Source organism: Aythya fuligula, chromosome 5 (assembly GCF_009819795.1).
Source record: "Aythya fuligula isolate bAytFul2 chromosome 5, bAytFul2.pri, whole genome shotgun sequence".
Classification (NCBI taxonomy): Eukaryota; Metazoa; Chordata; class Aves; order Anseriformes; family Anatidae; genus Aythya; species Aythya fuligula.
In genome coordinates, this window is record NC_045563.1 from 60,827,013 (window position 1) to 60,847,932 (window position 20,920).

The 20,920-nt window shown below is 38.1% G+C and overlaps 1 protein-coding gene across 7 annotated transcripts in view; it reads left to right on the forward strand.

Annotated features, from left to right (window-relative positions):
• The window catches only part of SOX6 (SRY-box transcription factor 6), a 386,149-nt gene that overhangs the window by 258,194 nt on the left and 107,035 nt on the right, over window positions 1–20,920 (forward strand). The gene's annotated exons all lie outside the window — the stretch shown is intronic.

Below are 20,920 nucleotides of genomic sequence, written 5' to 3' on the forward strand. Positions count from 1 at the left end.
ACTTCTCAGACTGGCCTGGTTTTACTCCACAAATTTTGAGGGCACAACTTATGGCAGGAGCAATTTATTCCAGCCATTTATTTTCAGGTGAAGGTGAAATCATGTAGACATCTAATCCCAAAGTGCACCTGCAAATGAGGTACCAAATTGTCTAGCTTAAATAATTTGTGCCTCCATTTTATTGCACCTACAGGATATGGATCCTAACAGTTTGTTTGTTGTTAAGTCATCAGAATAAAAATACTGGTTTTATTAAATTTAGTGAGAAAAGATAGCTATATAGATATGCACACAATTTGCAATACAGATTCCAAAGAAGTGAGGAGATTAAGATATCATGTCCTTTTGCCATTTGCTTTGGCAATTTTGAATATAACAAAAATTTGGAAATTTGCATATAAGCTAGTTATGCCCATATATGTAGGCAGCTGAGAGCTTGCATTTAGAGAAAATCATATGCAAAAAATTGCCAGGATAAATCCTAAAAAATTGCATATATAGTTCTCATTTCTTATGACGTTTTTTTTTTCTGCCTGTCTTCTTGAAGAATATTAGATGCCTTCAGAAATTGTGCTAACACCAGAGTACAAGGTCTGGTCTTGAGCATTTCAGTTTAATTGTTACTTGTATAGCTCAGAGCTTGAGAACCACAAGCATTTAGTATAAATGGAGAGGGGGAAAAATCGCATGAAGAGAAAAGTCTAGCACCAGAAAAGTGACAGAAACATGAGCAGCTAATTGCTGTAGGCTTCATACATCTTGGAATGACCTAAGGGGATATCAACAAATCACTTTCCACTGGGGTATAGTAACAGCAATGGCATAACAGTGAAATCACTGGCAAAAACTTGGGGGAAAATGTTTTTAAAGTATTGGCATTAGCATGTTCGTGAGCAATTCTTTTTTCCATGTTAATGGTTATTAGTGTGTGCGCTTGTATTTAACATCTGCAAAACCTCCCTTTCCACTTTTCTCCCCTCAAAACAACTTGTGATGGTAACTAGACATCTTGTTTCTGTGTCTGATTCCCTTATGGACATGTGGTCCTGAATAATTTCTTCTAATACAGACACCAAAAGTGTTAGTTATTTGGCACTAGTATTTGTGCCTTTCCCTTCCCCCTCTTGAAACTGAAGAAAGCAGATGGAAAGAAAAAAAAAAAAAAAGAGAGAGATCCTGTTTTTTAAACAATAAGATATTAAATGTATTTCTTGATCACATGTTCCTGATTGGTCATTACTAAAAAGTAGAAATGTTCAGAGTTTAAATCAATTCCTCTGATCATTTTGCAACCACTGGTGAAAGACGGCATGTAAAAGAATTTGGAAATATCCCTACTAAGGGCCATTCTTTTCTGTTTTTGCAGAACTCTCCAAACCCATAAGCTAAACCAATTTTTGAATGTGATGACAGATATGTTTCCCAAAAATTCTATTTGGCCAATACTAGATGTTTAGTGGTAGATTTGACATTATTCCCATGTTTTGTTTTCTCATGGGCAGTCCTGAACCTCAAATACATCATCAGGATCTTTGCTAGGTAGCTTAGTCTAAAAAGCAGATTTCTTCATGCTTTAACTATAATGCAGCTCAAAGCACATTGTGAGGTGATCCATATTGCTTTGGAAAAGCAATGCTCTCATCTCCTCCTCCCTTTAGGTACCCACAGATTTTGCCAACAGTTGTTGCCATTGTAATTGATGAGAGTTTAAACCTTTTCTAGATCAAACTTTTTGTTTGTTTGTTTGTTTCTACTCTGTTCTGCCATTTTTGAACACTGCTAGAAGTTATGGCATGATTTATGGACTACTATGAGTAGATTTTGCTGCAGTTGTCAGTCTCAAAATACTTATTTCTAGTGTATCTCCAGCATCGTATCTGAAACTTGTTTGCAGTGAACTTGGGCAACATCAGAATTTTATAACATGGTTCTAAAACATTCCTTGCATAAAAACCCCTTTGCCTTGCAAGGAAACTGTGGCAGACAGAGTAGTAGCACAGTTGTGTTTTCAGTCTTGCTTTAAAAACATTATTCTTCCTTACTCCTAAATCTATATATATTTGTGTAGAGCTTCCACATTTGTATCAGAAAGTGTTTTTTTTTTTGTTTTGTTTTGTTTTGTTTTGTTTTGTTTTGTTCATCAAGGGCTCTAAAGAAAATGAAAAAATCTACATAAATTCATTAATTCGGTAATCGTAACTACAAGAGCGAGTTGCTATAGCTCCAAAAGTTTAATGTATTTGAAAAGAATACATAATGTATATCCTGTAGTCTTCTTCTCTTAAGACAGACCATGTTTAATCAACGTTTGTAGGTGCAAATGGCTTGCGCTATTACAAAGCGCACTCTTGAAATGATCTTTTATTTTTAAACGATCTTGTGCCAACCGCAGGTACAGCCATATTTGTGGTTTCTCCCAGATCCTGAATGATGTTCTGTAGTGGGGTCAAGCGCTCTCGTGACATTTAACCATTGGAAACGAAAGAAAACATTTGTGGTGTGAAACAACAGCACATACTTGACCCTCTAAAACGTATCCATTTATAAATGGATAAAAGTGACTATTTAAAGTTGTTTTATAAGGGAACCACTATGCCCACCAAAAACCCCTAATTTACTGTTTGAAAAAGCAAATGATGTGTGGGTAAAAGAACATGCATTTTTTAAAAAATGTCTGTGGTGTTCCTTGTGAGGTATTTGATCTTAGTGGTAAAACAACAAAACCGACGGACGTTAGAGGGACATTGCTGCCATCCTATTTTTAATTCACCGTTACGTGTTAAAATAACCATTAATTTTGAGTGAACAATCACATCCTTGCTTTCAACAGTTGCTCAGGTATCTCTTTAAAATCAGTTTACAGTTTTGCTTTTTTTTGTGTGTGTATAAGGGGTGCAGCCCTACCAGTAGATTAGGGAGCTGATGGTGACCCATTCATATTCTTGCTCCCTGTTTGCTGTGGGGAAGAGGGTGAATGAATGACAGAAAATCTTCTTTCACCATCTTTTCTCATTTCCGTATGTGTATGGTGAGCAGCATCAAAAAATTAGTTGTTGGGGTCAGCCAAGACTCTCCGTTCTGCCCTCAGTGTACTTGCAGGCTCATGGGAGCTGGTGCAAGGTCGCGATTTGAGAGTGCTACAACAAAAAGGTGTGCTCTCACCCGTCCTCATTTCCCCATTCAAGAAAAGGCAGGCAATGACACTCAACCCCTTTGTTTAATTATTTTTTCCTTCTTAATACCCTTTGGCTTCAAGCAAAATTATAGCGTATAAATAGCTTATAAATATCCATAAGCATCAGAATGCACTTGCCTGTATGGAGCTCTCCAAAGGTTATAAAATATGAGAACTTGATTGGACCTCAAGCAAAACAAATCAGCAGTAAGACATGCTTTTGAGGCACGAGAGACTTTCAGAATGTATTTTTAAACAATCTGGGTGTAATCAGATTAGTTGAAAACAACTTCAGTAAAGATAGCTTTCATGAACCATCTACAAGCATTTTGTCAAAGCAAACTGAGCTATGACTAATTTTGTGAGTGGTATGAATTATTAGGTGATGAATTTTAAAAGTAGTGTCCAGATGTAAATAGTGAAAGCATCCAAGATATTACTCAGCAGCTGCAAGAGCTATAGGAAAAGCTGACATGACAAATTTAGTCATTTCTTAATCACTTTCGTTAGGCGGTATTGTCAGTTCCAAGAGGCAAATTTTCATCTTGATTTACGCCTGTAATAGAAATGGCTGAAAACTCAAATGTTCTCAGAACTATTTACTTACAAAACACCTTTTAGGTCATTTTGGAAGCTTCCTATGACCTAGCAGTAATGTTCTTTACACATTGGGAATTTAAAAAACTACACTTTTGGACAGCTTATATCAACAAAGAATTTTTTTCCACCTAAAAAGTGACCTTAACACGTGAGCAAGTGGTTAAAACTGGCTTAAATATATTATTTACAGCTATATCAAAATTTATTAATTAGTTACTCCTGGTTTAAATAAAATTGATTGTTAAAGCAGAAAGTAGAAGATGGTATGAATTCTATTCTGCAGTAGCTTTTAGATAAAAGAAGCAGTGACCCAACTCATTAGCCCTTTGATTTAATATATTGACACTTGGATACGAATAATTCCGTTTAGTGGCTTTTGCTTCCCAGGGATCAATTTAATTAGTTATAAAATGTGACTTCATGTCAGGAGCCAGAAGAAATGCTGACGTTAAATAAAGTCATACGCAATTTAAACAATAAAGCTATCGATGCCTGGTTAAAAGTTAATGATGCACAAAAAATGGCTTAATAGAGACAACCTCAGCAATGAAAGTGATGGTAGGAAAATTAAGCTAAGTGGATGAATGAGAAATGGTGATGTTGTTGGATTGTTAAAACAAATTCGTGGATGGCCTGATGGTTCATTTCATAGTACTATATATTTCTGATTTAAATATACGTTTGAGGGTAACCCTGTGCTTTCATATTAGGCGTGACAAGAAATGGTTGGAAACTCTTCTCCTTCAGGTTGTAGATAAGGACAGACAAGTTACCTGTGCACATTCATCTTTGATGTAACCCCATGGGATATCTTGGGATGACCCAGTATTAACCATAATGACCTCCTATTATAATATAGCAAGTACTAATATTTGCACAGTTGGTTGAGACCCCATTCAGGCTCAGTGTCTTATTATGCTTCGTGCTGTTTATGTACTGAACAAATAAGAAGGGAAAGTTCGTGCCTATAAGAAGGGTTGAAGCTAATGTTAAGGTACCAAATCCTTTCAAAATCCATTTAATGCTGAAGATGCATCTGCTTAGATTATCTAAGCAGAGTCAGAAGACTTAATGAAGAAAATAGCAACCCATGAAAATGTTGGAGGTACAACTCATCCTTCCTTTGCCCATCTTGTTGCTTTATATGAATACATATAACATATGGATGGACCAGAGCCCTTCAAAAAAATTGTTTCCATTGCTTTCACATTTCCTGGTCTGTCTTGAGCATGGCACCATAAAATCCATGCTAGATGACTTAATCAAATAGTAACCTGCAAATCCATTTTCTGATTTTGGGCCAAATTCATAGGAATAATTCTGGTCTTCTTATGAGTAACACAAATATGGATCTTTAAAGTCATGGTGGGTTGCTTCTATTTCAGTTAAACAGTTCTTGGATTTGGTAGTGAATTGTTACGACCACATTATTTAAAGATGTATAGACACTCAGCTGAATGTACTGAGTAGATGCTAGGTCAAAAGAAAATACAGAGAAATGTGATTTGTTAGCTTAAAAAATGTACGCTGATCAAATGGTCTCTGGCACAGAAACAAAGATTTAAAAAATCACACAAAAAGCTTTTTACTTGCTTGTAATTTGTCCAGATGAGCCTGTAGTTAGTCCACCTGTGAGAAAAAAATCTGGTATCAAAATGAACCGATGCGCATCTAAGACATGTTGCATTTTCTTTTGTGTTAATCCTTTCTGGGGCAGAGGGATTCCGATTAGGAAGACTAATTGTGAAAAGGGACAGTAGTAAATCAAGCAGATAATTTTTAGCAATTGTACACAATCGGGCTCGTCTGCAGACTCCTAGAAAGCTTGCAGCCTAGCAGCAGGCAGCAGTTAATACCTGCTAAAAACATTAACAGTAGCTTGCCGAAGGACAGAGGGGATATGCCTTAGAATAAAACCTCTGTGTGTCAGAGGGATTTTCAGACTGTACAAGAGTTATGTTTTTTTTACTAATGTTAGGCAAACTGTTTTGTCTTTGCATTGACTTTACATTGGCCGCAGCCTACACAGAGGGAACTGCTGGAAAAAAGGGGGGCATTAATACTTTTTACTGTGTGCGGGCCAGCCAGTAGTTAGAGAGGGGGCCCATGTTTTCTTAGGGCTCAGATGGCAAAGCTAAGTATTCAGCCTACGGCAGGAAAAAAGTGCCTTTTTTGTTTTCTGGCTGGAGAGTCCAAGCATTCCCAAAGGAACACAATGAATGGCCCATTTTGTCTGACACTGTTTTGTAGACATAGAATTCTTGTTTTTTCATAATTATTCTTGCCCGTCACTGGGTGTGCACATGACATTTGAGCGTGTTTTAAAGTCTTAACACACTCATGTGCCTGCAATAAAGTTACTCATAACAATCCAGGCTTTCTGCAGACAACAGAGCAGGGTCTGTTGTTTTCACAAGTCACAGCAGCTGGGAGGCAATTGTGAAGACAACAGCTTAATCTAGCTGGAAAATACAGGAAGAAGAGAATATACACTCAATTTCCTTCCATATTATTGGAAACAATGCAGAGGGCTTTTTTTTGTTGTGTGTGTTTTTTTTTTTTTTTTTTTTTTTTCTTTGCTTTGCTCTGGGTGGTCTGACTAAAAATGTGAGTGGCATAAAATACACTAGTAAATGTACTTTGAATTTTCAACTTGTTGCATTTCTGTATTCATGCTGCTGTGCCTAAATCTGTTAAAAGGTGAGAATATTAATCTACACGAGCACTTTAAAAACTGTACAATTACAGCCTCATTTTAACATCGTGAATATGTGTTTACACTGGTGTGGGTTTACAGCATGTGTTGCAGTTGCTTCTGAGTTACACTGATACAAATGAAACTGGAATCAGGAACTCGGAGGAAAAATTGATTGCTGAAAACTGCTATTTGAAACAGCCTTAGTTAAAAGATAAAGCTGTGCAGTCTTAGATGTTTTAAAGTTGTATTTTAGCTTCTGTGTAAAAGGACAAAGGCAGTCAGTAATTTGTTTCTTTATTACTTGCTTCTGAATCTGTAGATTAATCATATTTGTAAATGCTTCATTTATTTCAGAAGCACATTTACAAACAAAGCATGCAGTAAATTAACATGCAAACCCACTTAAAAAGCATCATAAGTAGGCAGTGATCAGATAGGTTTTACGCTAGCTATATTTTCTGGTGAAGTTTCATGAAATATTAGGGAGCAGATTTTTTTTCCTTGATGTAAAGGATGAAAAGTGAAGAGGAACATGCAGTTGTTATGTCAACAGTAGAAAGAGTAAAATGCAATTTAACATGGGTTTGATTGGAGAGGTGGGGGCAGTATTAGCAGTCACCATTCGATGTGGTTTCAATGAGGGTAGATGTTCCCTTTAAATAAAAAGCAATATTTATCCAATTGCAGTAAAGGTACCTTCCTTTACTGCTCTTGGGAATGCTACATACAGCAGATTTCCAGTAACCATGGCAGACAACTCAGATGGGAAGGATTTTTATTATGCATAGCACAGAGGTTATAGCAGTGACTGGTAACAGCAAAAGCCAGTCAGCGAGTATGGAAAATGAATGAGTGATTTGAACACAGTCCAGACTTCTCCAGGAGAGAGAATCAAGATCACGTTGGTGTGTACTGAAAAATACAATACGAATGCTGAAATGACTTGGATATACACTCTGCTGTTGGTAAGAGAGCTGCAAATAGTACAGCACCACCTGCACCAGCCAACTCTGGGGCAGTGGCATCAGGGATGCACGTACTGTCAGAAATGCAGTGGGTGTTACTCTATTCCGCCACAAAGCAATGCAGATAGTAATATCACATAGACACTGGAAGTGTTTAAAGAATGGAGATGAACTTCAGGATCTAAGCATTAAATCATTTAAGCCTGCTAGTGACCTAACAGTAGTCAAAGCCTCTCCTCTCTGTTTCCTTAAAATGCACTACCACGCCTCGCCTCTCCATTTCCCTTAAAACATAATAGCAGCGCTGTTGCAAATAAACTTACGCATTAGTTGGTCCATGCGTCTTGCACAGATCCTGTGCTCAGCCCATTCACCCTCATGACTCAGAAACTCTGTACTGAAGTCTTATTTTCTTATATTGTCTTTCGACACAATTTTGGAATTAGACTGACTTCTAGGGGTGGGGGGAGAAGCCCTAAAAATTCTTTTGTAAAAGGCATCAAAACTGAAATGGGAAATTATGTTCTGAAAACTCTGATCTACCTCAAAAGAAGATGGAGACAAAAGCATGTGCTAACAAAACAGGAAGTGTGAGGAAGAGTGTTGTTAACTGTGAAGACCCTTACATGTACTTGGAAGGCTTTAGAAAAGCATGATTTTAATTTGTTGCAGCTGCATATCTTAAAAAAATAGATGTTTGTGGGTGTCCTTATTTCCTTGATACAATGCTACTTTTCTGTCTAAGCTTTTCTTGTATTTGTGACAGTGACAGTCTGAAAGCCAAGGGAGCCAAATGCACTTTGTTATGATCTTGTGATTGAACACAAGAGCTTTGGGACAGGACTTTTTTGGTATCAGCAGCCTAGGATGGAGAATTTACTGCCAGATAGCTACCTTCTATATGCAGAAAATACTCTCCAAAGAGATGAAGTGAGAGTGAATGTTAGGAGTTCTGCAAGGAGTGAAAAGATTAAGTGAGAAAGGAAAAAAGAAAAAAAAAAAAAAGATTTGATAAATAAGAGTCAGAAGGAAATTCAGCAATAATAGATGTGAGTGATAGAGTGATTTCCAAATAAGTTTTTCTGTTACTCAAGTTGTCTACTGCTATGGTTAGCACAGCTGGCTTATTGATTTCTTCACTCAGCAGAGAAATGTTACACGTATCATGCTCAAAGTAGCTCCTTACAGAGACGGAGGTGGTCTTCCCAGAGTAAGTGTTCCAGAAGCTCAGGTTTTGTGTCTCATGTAGTCAGTCACTCAAGTGGTGACTGTCCGGGAGTGCAGCAGGCAGGTTGTGTAGCTGAAATTTCAAGGAAGAGGATTGGAAAACAAGTGGAAAGCATACTGGTCATATAACACAGACACGTATGTGTATATAATTATCTGTTCTGCATATATGAATCTGTATATATACATTTATAGATGCATAAATGAAGAATATAACATAAAATACATAAGCATGTGTATGTATGTGTATGGAGAGAGGATTTTACTTTCACTTTAAGAAAACGTCTAAATGGGAAGTTTCTGCTGGTTGGGATGCGAGGCTTTATGATGGCATGTTACTACTACACACTAACTTCCATAATGAACGCTGTTAGTACCTACTTCTGTTTGAAGAATAATTTCCTCCTAAAGAGTAAGAAAAGTTCCACAAGGTATCTCCAATGTACTTAAGCACTGTCCACGTGTAGAAGTACTAACATGCTCCAAAGACATGTACTGAATTCACGGGCGGTTGTATCCTACATGGTTGAACTCTAAAACAGGGCTTCAGAATGGAGCTTACAAGTAAACACGGATGTAAGACTTGGAACAGAGCTATCAAAATAATTTTTTTGTCTTTTCTGATTTTGGTAATCTGTTTGGATAGGCGTTTTTGCTGAATTCCTTCTCTTTTTTTTTTTTTTTTTTTTTTGTATTACCTAATCAAGTGACAAAAATTATGGCAGGTGTAACTTCCTGGATCTGGCTGTCTCTGGGGCATGCCATCATGGCTCAGTTCTGTAAGAGGTTGTGTTAGACTCTTCATTGTGCCACCGGGTCAGCCCTCATCCTTACTGTTGTGTTTTTCTTCTTTCCTTTCTGCATGTCTCTTTCATTCCTGTTCTAATAGATGTAAAAAGTATCAGCACTAACTAGTTCCTACTTCAGGAAAAAAAAAAAAAAGTAGCACTTCAGCTGCTCCTGCAAATTCTTTCACCCTCTGAGCAGTGATTAATATACAGGTTTAAGAGGAATTTTTAAACAAAACCTGGAAAAAAAAGGAAAAGAGCAAGTATGGTGGCTAATGGTGTACCCTGAGGTGAGCAAAATGCATTTTATTAACAAGCCAAGCATAGCAAAAAAGCTATTCTACAGTGAAATTAATAATTACCAAAAAGATTTGCTAGCATTATTGTTGTATCCTTTATGAGAATATGGGTAACATATTTAAAAAACATGGGAAGTGTGAATCAAAGCCCAAAGATTCAAACCGGTCTCAAATTTTTAATGTGAATTCTATTCATGTGCCCCTGGTGCATAGACTGCAATACAGTCTGTGGATAACAACTGTCTTCAGAGTTGTGCCACTTAACCTGAAAATTGTATCTGTTCCTCTGACAGTATGGATTTCTAATTTTCTTTACAATCCTGCTTTAACAAAGCTTTAAGGCAGAAGGGCATCTTCGTGCCACATGTAGTAGGTGCCTGGCTATAATACATAATTTCATCCCCAAATATTTTCCAAAGGCAAGGTTTGTTTATTAACTGAACCCCATGCTGAGATTCAATCAATCTAATACAGGCAGAGTTTGAAGTTGAACATTCAAACGTATGCCCATATATCTTGGGCATATATCTTACATAATGATGTTGGCCCCAGACATCTTTCTGGGTTTGTTTATGTCTGTTATGGATTCCCCTCATTATCCATGCTGTTTGAGGGATTCCCTATGGATTCAGCCAGTTTATTGCATACTTTTTTAATTTTATGCCAAACTGAATGTTCTGAGTGGCAGCTCGTATGGTAGCTCTGTACAGCTTCCTCTCAAATCCAGAGATGAATGTTGTGATTAAGGTTAAATAAAATAATAAGGAAACCAGTGTGCTGCAAAAGGGGATGTAGGAGAATGCCCCAGGAGAGGCGAGAGGGCTACAGAAGTAACGCGAATGACAAAAACATTCAGATGTTGACTACTTTTCTGATTTCTATTCCTTTTAATTATAATTAACAATTAGAGCAACAATTCTGTGATTTACAAGATCTTCCTTAGTGAACATCTATAGCAGTAACACTGGGAAAACTCATTTATTAAATTTCATCAGAGCAAAGGGATGGTTTAATATGCCAGTCGCTAAGCACATCTGTGCGTGCGCGCGACTCCCAGTAAAATTAATTGGAGTTGCATATGCAGATCACCGGAGAACAGAGCCTTAAATACAGCAAGCAGGGGCTGGCGTGGGCCACGCTCTGCTCTCGGGAGTGGGTCCTGCTCCACCGAGGTAGGGGGAGTTTTTGAGGCGCTCCTTGAGAGACCGATGTTGCCCTTATTGTATTCAGCGGCTAGTACACGTTTTGCTCTTGTCGGGGAGTTTACTGGGAGTAATGTATGGCCTGGAGAAACTAGAGCTAAGAGACAGGTTTTTTTTATAAAGCCTTTGCATTATGAAAAAGGTTGTTTTCAATCCGAAAACGAGGATTTATAAACACTTAATTCATCAGTTCCCCATGCCTTTCATTTGAAATAAACAGCCGGCAATATTATTTTAAAATAAGGCAGAAGGTGTAACGAAAATGAAGTAATGTTTTGAGAAATATGTGATTGATGATTAAAAAACAGAGAGAGAAGGGGGGTGGGGGGGTCAGTCCAGCATTCATTAGTCAGGCAAAACTTCTATTTGAGCGTGCATTAAGTCAGGAGGACCAGACAGCGTGTCTGGAAAATTATTCTTTCCTTGAGAGTAGTCTCTCAGAAATATTCCCTTGTTTCTTAAACTGAAGGCATCCTTTGACTGACTTAGTTATTTTTTTTTATCTATTGATGCTAGAGAAAACAAAAGAAACTTTAAAACCTGGAAACATAAACATCATTGAACCACCCACTTAAAAAAAAAAAAAAAGGGGGGGGGGGGGGAAGGGAAAAGGGAAAAAAAAAAAAAAGAAATCACAGTGGATGTTTTCCAGGAGAGAACATGCTATGCTGTGTGAAGGGGGCTAGTGTAACAAGAAGTCATCTATTCTTGATTTCTTTAGACAGCTAGAGCTTTGTGCCTTGTCTAGTTTCTACATTTTAAGAGCTTGTTCTGTGTAGCAGAAATAATACAATAAATGGGTTTAACCACATTTGTCTCAGCTAGACAGTCTGCTTTGTCAAAGATTGCTGGTACAACATAAACAAATTATGTGTTTGTAGTGCTTTTCAATGAAAGCCTATCTAACAGAGCGGAGATTGTGTTTCGGCAGCTGTAGATTTAATCTCCTACCTGTCAGTTAAAACAGGCATTTCCTGAGCAGATAAGGCCTGGCTGTGGAGGGGGGACAGCCACAGCTGGACAAAGGGCCATTGTTGCCGCCCGATAATGCTATGTAGATTTGCCCGTGGTGCGTTGCATCACACGAACTCAGTTGTGGAGGAGCCGGCTCTTCACCGCGGGTTCAGCAGGCAGAAAGTGAACTGCAGCCCAGCCTCGTGCTCCTGCTTCCCACCGACCGCCGTCAGCAGCTGAGGAAAACAGCCCCGACCAAGAGAGCAGAGTCACCGTAGCGGGAACTTGACCGGAGGATTCGTGGCAGCGATCAGTTTGCGAGCCAAAAGCTGGCTTTAAATAACGTTGGAGTTCTGACAAATCGGGGAAAGCCAGAGAATTGGGAGACTGGCATTGCTCCTTGAATATCAGGGTAGTCTGCAGACAGGCAGCACAGCAGTGCGGATTTAGCTTTGAGGGGAAGCTGTTGCTGGAATTTTAACACCCAAACTTGGATAGGAAATGCCTAATGCCCCCTTTAAAAATTGCTTTCCTGGTTTTCTGCCTTATTTTACCTTTTTAATGATTTTGTGCTTTCAAAATGTTTTTGTGGATGAATCATAAATGCTGTAGGAACTTGAGGAGCCAATATAACTGCCTTGAGCCAGACACAGTTGGCGTAGGAAGGAAGCAGGCTGTGTGTATGTCGCTAGGGTTTGAGAAGCTCCCTCTTGCTTACTCCCAAATCTGCAATAATTACTGTACACCTAGCAGTGGCAATCACCTCAGTCACACTGTGCAAACACGCCAGTTTCTTGGAGCTGTTTCTGAGTAAAGATGGTCAGATTGTGTCAAAATCTGAGGAATCCTAGGAAGAGACGGAACAAATTAATTTTTGCATGCAATCAGTATTCTGATTTGACTTTGATCTCTAGACACAGGAGTTTTCTGCCTTAAACCAGTCCGCCACGTAATTGCCTGTGATAACCCTTTGTGTTTCTATCTAGACACTCCATAAACATCCTGTGATTTCGGGAAGTTATCTGGGTTACTATTCTGCATGAAATCTTCTTCAGAAACATACAGAAACAAGAATATTTTCACTAGATGTGAATATCTCCTTTGACGTGGCCTCTTGGATATTATCAATTCAGGGTTGAGGAGAAATAGCAACACTGGCTATTTGGAGGGAAACAATAAGGGAGAATAAATTCACAAAGGAATAAATAAATACCTGAAGAAATCAGCCACAGGACTGGGTGGGGTGGGAAAGGCGTCTCCTCTTCGCAGCTGTGACTCACCTCCATTTTTGTATCCTGCCAGCACAAAAGCATTCAGCAAAACCCAGTGCTGCTGGCATGTACCTGCTCCAAAGCTGCCTCATTCTGAATTTTCAGCAGAGCATGTCCCTCGTTATCCATAGCTTTGCACTTTGGGTGGCTCTCTATACAATTGAGCAAGAAGGTGTAGAGGTTACAAGCAGCAGATTATAGTAGAATTGTTTTATATCCATTCTGCATTGTCACTCCTGTGGTGGAAAAAGAAATCAGGACGTTTTGAGTAAGTGTCTTCCTGTGTACACTGCAGACATGATACGGTCTTTGAGCTTGAATTAATTAATATTTGTAAAGAATTCAATAGCTGTGTTTGCTTTGCAACGTAGTCACAATACAATGTAGTTACAAACCTTGGGATGTTGGTGAGAACAGAAAACTTTAAAGGCAATGTGCTGATCAGGCTGAAATTCTTCCCAGTAATGAAGTAAATGGCAGAACACCCATTAGCATCAGTGGTTCCTGGATTTATCATAATTGAAAAAAAAAAAAATCTCTTCTTTTGTTTTACCTATTTATTTATTTATTTATTTATTTCCTTTTAGCCTCTATAAGGAAAAAGCTGTTTTGATCAGAGGCATTGAAAGATGTTTCTGTTTTCCTTCCCACTTCTCCTGGAGCTATTTTTTAAAGCAAAAGACAATCCTTCCTTTAGCAGTCATCAGTGTTGATTTGATGATTTGTTGCGCTGTACATTGCAAGCCCTACGTAGGGAATTAGTTTCATGTTAATAATTAGTGATGGCTACTACTCAAAAAAAGAACTCTCTTGAAAGGTTGTGGGGGAAAACTGCTTGAAAGCACCAATATGAAATGCAAATTTTAAAGCATCCCTTGCTCTAATTTTTTCCGTCAACAGAAAATTTCAATGTACTCCAAAAATCTTGCATGTTTTCATATCACCATAAAAACACAAGCTAATAGGGAATTTCTGACATAATTTATGTTTAGATTTGAGCTCAGGTAATGGAGCTTCTGTATATAAAATATCAACAAGTATCATTAGGCTGCAATATTTTTCATATTTTGGCAAGAATAAGATGAGGTGCAAATAATAAACATACATCTTCACTAGTCTTTGGAAATATCTGAAATAATTGACTTGCTCAGTCTTCTGTGATGGCTTGGTGACCACTAACCGTGACAATTTGCATAATAGTCAACTCTTCACTTCTGTAGAGATAACTGCTTGTATCTGATTAAAATTAGGACTATTTTAGTTCTCTTGACTTTTCCAGAAGTTGCAGAAATAGAGATTTGCTGTTATGCTTTAACCAAACAAATGCACACATGGGGATAACAATATGCTGAGTTTATGCAGATTTTACAACACAAATCTGAATAAAATACCCACTAATAGACCCTTAAGGAGTAATAAACACACATGAATTTTCCTTAGTTGCACTTTAAAGTGATTTTAACATACTACTAGACCTTAACAATAATATTTAATTGACAAGATTATGCATTTGTATGGATTGAAAAGGTGGTAGATCTCTAATTCCAAATGAACTATAAATTCACTTTTGCATAACATGTTTTATTTATTTCTGTACAGCAGAGATGTTCTCCATCCCTCCTAGTGAGAGTTTCTTAAAATACAGACAATTTAAATAGATTTAATTACCATTTATCATACTCTTAACTTCATGAGATCATCTTTAGTTGAATTCTCTATTTCCAGGTAGTCAAGGAGCTAGATAAAAACAGGGAAATATAATGGGAAGCTAATAGAAATGTAACAAGATCTAGTGTTTTAAACTGTTTTGTTTTCTGTGTGGTTGCTAGTATTTTTCTGTTGCTTTCTTCTTTATTTCCTAAGTAGGTGGAATTTATGTTTAGTTCATTTAAAGTTTCAAAGTAGTGAGGAAGAAGTAATAAAAACTAAGGATGCTCTATTTCGCTCTACGATCATGGCTGCAATTTTCACATTAATGTTGTGGCCACTGCAGTGGACTTAAATCTCCAAATCGTGCTGAACCATTGGACAAATGGAAAAAGGATAGGGAGGAAGAAAGGACATGGCAGTTAGAATCCATTTACAAATTCTGCAGTGGGCTACATATTTTTCATACTGTTTCCCATATGAAATGTTCTCACTTTGCAAGTCTATGGTATCTTTTTTACAGTTTATTTGCCAGCACTCCCCCTGGGATCTCATTGGCAGACATTTTCTTTGTGGCTCATGTACTTTCACTGAGAGGAAATATTTTTCAATTAGACTGTAGATAATTAGATGGCAGATAAATTAGAACGTAATATACCTCCCTGTATAGATACAGCTCTAGTGATTCAATATTGCTAGCAGGAGCAGAAAGTAGCCAGTGTAAAATGACAGAGCTCCAGTGTGGGAGCTCTGTCAGTGCCATTTTCGGTGTGTTAGCTGTGATGCAGTGCCTGCATGGTCACTTTTGGTCTGCTGGAGCCCGTCTTCCTTAGATGCTCACTCCTTCTTTTGCAGCCACAGACGATTCCCTGGGATGACTTGTGCTAGACAGGATTTCTCACTTGAGCGTTTGGAACCGCTCTCACATATTATTTTAACATTAGAGAATGTTAGGCATTGATGGTGCATTAATTCAAAGCCTTGATAGTTCATCAGTTACATTTCTGAGGTCAGAACAAAAGGCCCAGCCACCACAGGCACACAAAGTAGCCAAAGCCTTTACAACTGGTCAGTTAACCCAGCCTGACAGTCACTTGGCTTCGCCGGAATGGCACAAATGAAACAACCAGACCATTCAATTTTAACCAGAGACCTTTTCATTTGTTCAGTACAATTCTTCTGCAGTCTGCTAAATAGACCATTTTCAGGGATCAAAAAAAGGCTCAGTCATAGCATGATTTCATTAGAATATTGTCAGAGATGGAGAGGAGATTTGGGCATAAACCTGCAAAAGATCTTCGTGCATTACTGCTTTTTAGCATTAAGTGGTCCCACGGACTATCATGGACATACGTGAGTTCTGCCAGGAAATGCCCCTACTTCTTTGTGCAACACGGTGCTTGCTTTCTTGCTCTGTTGCCAAAATGATCTAATTAAAATAATATCAATTAAATATATATTTTTTATTTTTTTTTTCTCGGACAAAGAACAAGTAAAAAGCACTTGTTTTAAATAAAATGCCAATGGTGGCATACAAACAATAGTGTCATATATCATATTCAGACTACTTAAAACGCAGAAGAGGTAAATACATACACTATGCAAAATATTTAAAAACTTGTATTAGTATTGTGGGCACAAACACTGCTTTCAGTACCAGTAAGATTTTTAAAATAAATAAACCTACAATGTAACATATTGACTTATCAGATATAACCGTTGTTTTCCATCTTATAAACACATATTTTGAGCATTCTGGAAATACACATTTTTAGTTAATATGCTGCTGCCTGGCAAACTCTTCTGTTACACTGAAGTATTTAAAGGAGGGAGCAGAACATTTCAAACGCCTTTTTACTAATGGAAATTAAAAGCTTGATGATTCCACAGACAGGATAAAGTTGTAGTCTGGCTGTACCAATTAGTCAAGAAGTTCAAAAATCTTACATAGAAATTTAAGTTTAAGCTATGAAAAATTTGAACCCGCCTGTGAATGCATTAGGTTCTCACAGAGTCTACAACATCACAGTATTTACTTAGTTCGGGAACAAAAGGTACTAAACATTTTAGACTAAATTAAAAAAAAAAAAAAAAAGGCACCTCGGTTCAGCGATTTCAAAGAGTGGTTTCTCAGCTGCCCCGTGGTGGTGTAGTCCTTTGGATTCAGTAGAGATCTCAGGATGCTATAAGTTGAGAATTAGGGTCCAGACCTTTTGTTGGCGACAGAAGTCAGGGACAATGGTTTTAAATAGCGGTATCGGATTATTCTAGGCAATTAGGGTGTATTTGGCCTATCACACTTCAATAGAAAAATCTTTTAGCAATGGATAAAATATTATAAAATCTGTGCTTTCTCTTAGTGCCACCTACTTCTCCCCTTTACTGAAGCAAAAACCATGCAAGAGAGGCAACTTGTCAAGCGCAATCCTGAAAGGCTAGCGAAGAATTCAGCCACCCCTATAGGGTGGGATTTCGTTCTGCTCCTGAGGCCTGGGATCATCACAGCTACACAGAAATGCGTGAGCTGCCTTTTTGCTTGCGCTGTCGCCATCCTTTTCTCTGAGTGCCTTTGCTTCACTAGCAAACAACTAGTGTTAGTTGTTTTGGAGGCAGTTTTTCTTTTTTAAAGACAGAACCCTTCCCGTTTCTTAGTCACACCAGACGAGCCGTGTTCCCTGTCCAGAAAAGGCAGATCATTTTCATTCAGGGCATTACAGAGGCATGCCATATCACACTGGCTTCCATTTTGCATGCACAGCACTAAACGTTGGTGACTTTCTAACAAGGAGGATTGTCCAGCTGGCTTTGGAGATTAGCATTCACAACACTGCAAATTTGCCCAGTTTATCAAATGGGCCACTAGCTTGTATTATTTCAGGGAGAATCAAATTGGAAGTTGCTTCTTGAACTAATCAGGGCTGATTTGCTCTAAAGTTGCTTCCTGACTTAGATCTCAGGCAAGGAAGTGCTGTAATCAGTTCCCAAGGGCTGTCAGAGTTGTGATGGGATATTAAAGGAATGGTGCGCTACCTTTTAAGAGTTCCCTAATCTTCGTGGCTTCTCATGTTTAGCACAGTTAAACCTGAGCTTGTTGCATATAAAGAGAAGTTAATCTTACGAAGTATCTTTGTATAAGAGTTTTTATTTGTGGCTGCAGAACTGAATTTTGGAAGGAAAAACCTCAGGTATTCCTTTGGGGTTTGTTACAGTTCAGTTAAAGATATAGATGGGCAGAATTGTTCAAAACCAAACATTTATTACCCATCACAAAAAAAAAAAATATATAAATAATCTTCATGAAAGAGAAAATGAGTCCCCCTGAGTGTCACTGTTTGCATATTAGCCCATAGTACAGGCTCTGCCAAGTTACTCTCTGACTGACTGCTGCAGATGCTCTTTCTCAAGTATTCTGAGTGAGATCTTTAGTGCAAGTCTTCAGGGACAAACAATAGCACCTGTTCCTCACAAGATAGCAGCCCAGTTAGTCCATTCATGTATCTTTAATGAAGCTCTGGGGCAGATGGCAAAAAATGGCATCATCAACAACTTAGCACAGAGGAGACAAAAGGGGAAAGCGCCGATCCAACAATACACTATTTTTATGAATGTGAGGAGACAGAGTCGAAGTGTTTCTCGGGCATCTGCTACCGTCTTGGTTTTCAGAAAGACCTGAGGAACAACTGAACAACTCAGCAATTAAAATTTCTGGGCATGTAGCCGATTTTATGAAGTCCGCCAATCAATCCCTCCTCCCAGCTTCTCCCCCCCTCAGTAAAATCAAAATAGAAGAAGAAGAAAATAATAATAAAGAACAGGGAAAAAAATGTTAAAAAAAAAAAAAAGGTGTCTATCATTGGTATTCATTCTTTATCTTTAACAATACACTTATCAGTGATGCTTATACATTCGCTTGCCTTTTAATGCTTGCTTGTGCTTCTCAGTTGACCTGTGCTGAAAATTGACATCTACGTATAAAATAATTTAGGCTGAAACCAGCATTGACCCAGGAATAGTATTTCATATGTGCCAGTGGGAAGACCAGTGGGAGGGAAGGGCTGCCGTTCAGTGTGGGCTTGTTTCAGTCTGTATAGCTCTGCGAAGTGTAAGCTGAAACTTGCACCCTAAGTATAAGCTGCATTTAGTCAGAGGTACGGTGATATATATAGGTTGGGGGCCTGATCCTGCATTCAGAGCGGTACTTGGAGGAAGGATAGCAGACAGGCAGAACAGGCAGTGGGAATTCTCCACACCTACAGAATTCATTTGAGTGTCTTAGTAGGATACGGCTTTTGGATCTGGTGGAGGGGATCCAACTCCACGGGATTGCCTGGGGAAGAGGCCAATGAGATGACCGTTGTAGGGTTTGGCCCTAACTGCACGTTTCAGATGACTTTTATGATACTGCGGTGCCAAGTGTTGCTGTGGGTATGTTTGCACCATCGCTCTAACCACAGTACGTGGTCTGATCTCTCCTATGCCTCGGTGTCTCGTAGCCAACCCCCGGGAAACGCCGGCTGCGTGTGGTGACTGAAACCTTGGGCCCATTTGATTAGACTGCAATTGGAAACTACTGGAAATGATTGTCAAGTGTATTGTTTTGAATTCCTACAGTATCTTGTAGTTGTTTCTTTCAGACAAAGCCTATGCTTTCATTTGCTATCCTTCTGTAGAGCCAGGGTAAAGTAATACTGTGCAGCAAAACTAACACCATTTTATCAGAGGTAAATGCCTGTGCTGGGCACATGGGGATCAACTCCAATCTAACCAAGTTTAACTCATAACCTAAAATGCATAGCCAGGCTTACCTCAGCTAAAATGAAAGAAATAGCTGCTCAAAGCGAGTTTCTTTCACGCCCCAGTGCCATAGCAGTAATTGCACAAAGACCTTTTTATTATAAGTTGATTTTCCTGAGAAATGGATTCAAAAAAATACTGTAAAGTGTTTATTTTTTGCTTGACCTTTATTAACCTACATCTTAGGGCTTTCCCAAGAGAAGAGTTGTTGGTAAATTAGCCCTCATAGACACACACAGTAGCATTTCTGCACTGCATCAATGGTTGTGAAAGTAATGGGGATGTGACAAGAAAATTTGGCACTATTTAAACAATGTCATAGGTCACCATATGGGATTTGACCAAAAAAAGTTTTTTAGGAATTAAAAAGAAAAAAAAAATTGCTTGAAGTGTACTTTAACTTTTTAATAGTATTTAATGCCACCGATTTATGGTAGGATGAGGGCAAACTTTTTTTTTTTTTCTGTCCCAAAACCAATTTCTTCCTAAGTTTACTAGCTTTGATATATAAACCATTATATGTTTACTTAACTACTAATCAGACAAATCATAGTCAAATGCTTGCATACTTGTGGGGTTCAGGAATGAAGGATAAGAACTCTTTGTGACCCTAGCCACTGTCTCTGAAACACGTGTAGCATAAATTAAGGTACTAGGAAATTAGAACGTGGATTTAACAGACATATTTCCCATTTTCTATATGTCGAATGCAAATCCTAATACCAAGTGAAGTATTTTCTGCTTTTGCATGTTTGTGCTCTTTGATACATTTATCAAGGTCAAATTAAATTTGATATAGTAGGATTTATTCTGCAATGCTCTCTGAATACAGCTCCATAATTACCAGGCTGCATGATAGTGCATAAAGCTATAAAAGTGCTTAGACAGATGAGCAATTTATAGGTTATAGCGAGGTGTGTATGGCAAAGGATGTTAGTATAATTGGGAGCCAAGATGTTGGAGCCTTAAATCTTAAGAGCTGGGGTGTTGTCTAGGAGACTTTTTAACACTGCGGTGAGATTTTGAAATACCATACCTGAGTTGTTGGTAATACATATGAACAATACGATGTTGTAAGATCTCAGAATTAAAATTACCCTAAGGATACTAAAATTTGAACATCAAACTAGTTACTGCAGTGTTAGGTTACTTCTAAAATGCTTGTCACTCTGCTGTCTGTGACCAGAAATGAGAAAACTTGTGAAAATTTAATAGAAATGCATGGAAATAGATTTAATTGAAATGCATCTTCTTTTTTTATAAAAAATAAAAATAAAAATGTGGTATATTCGAAAGGTTT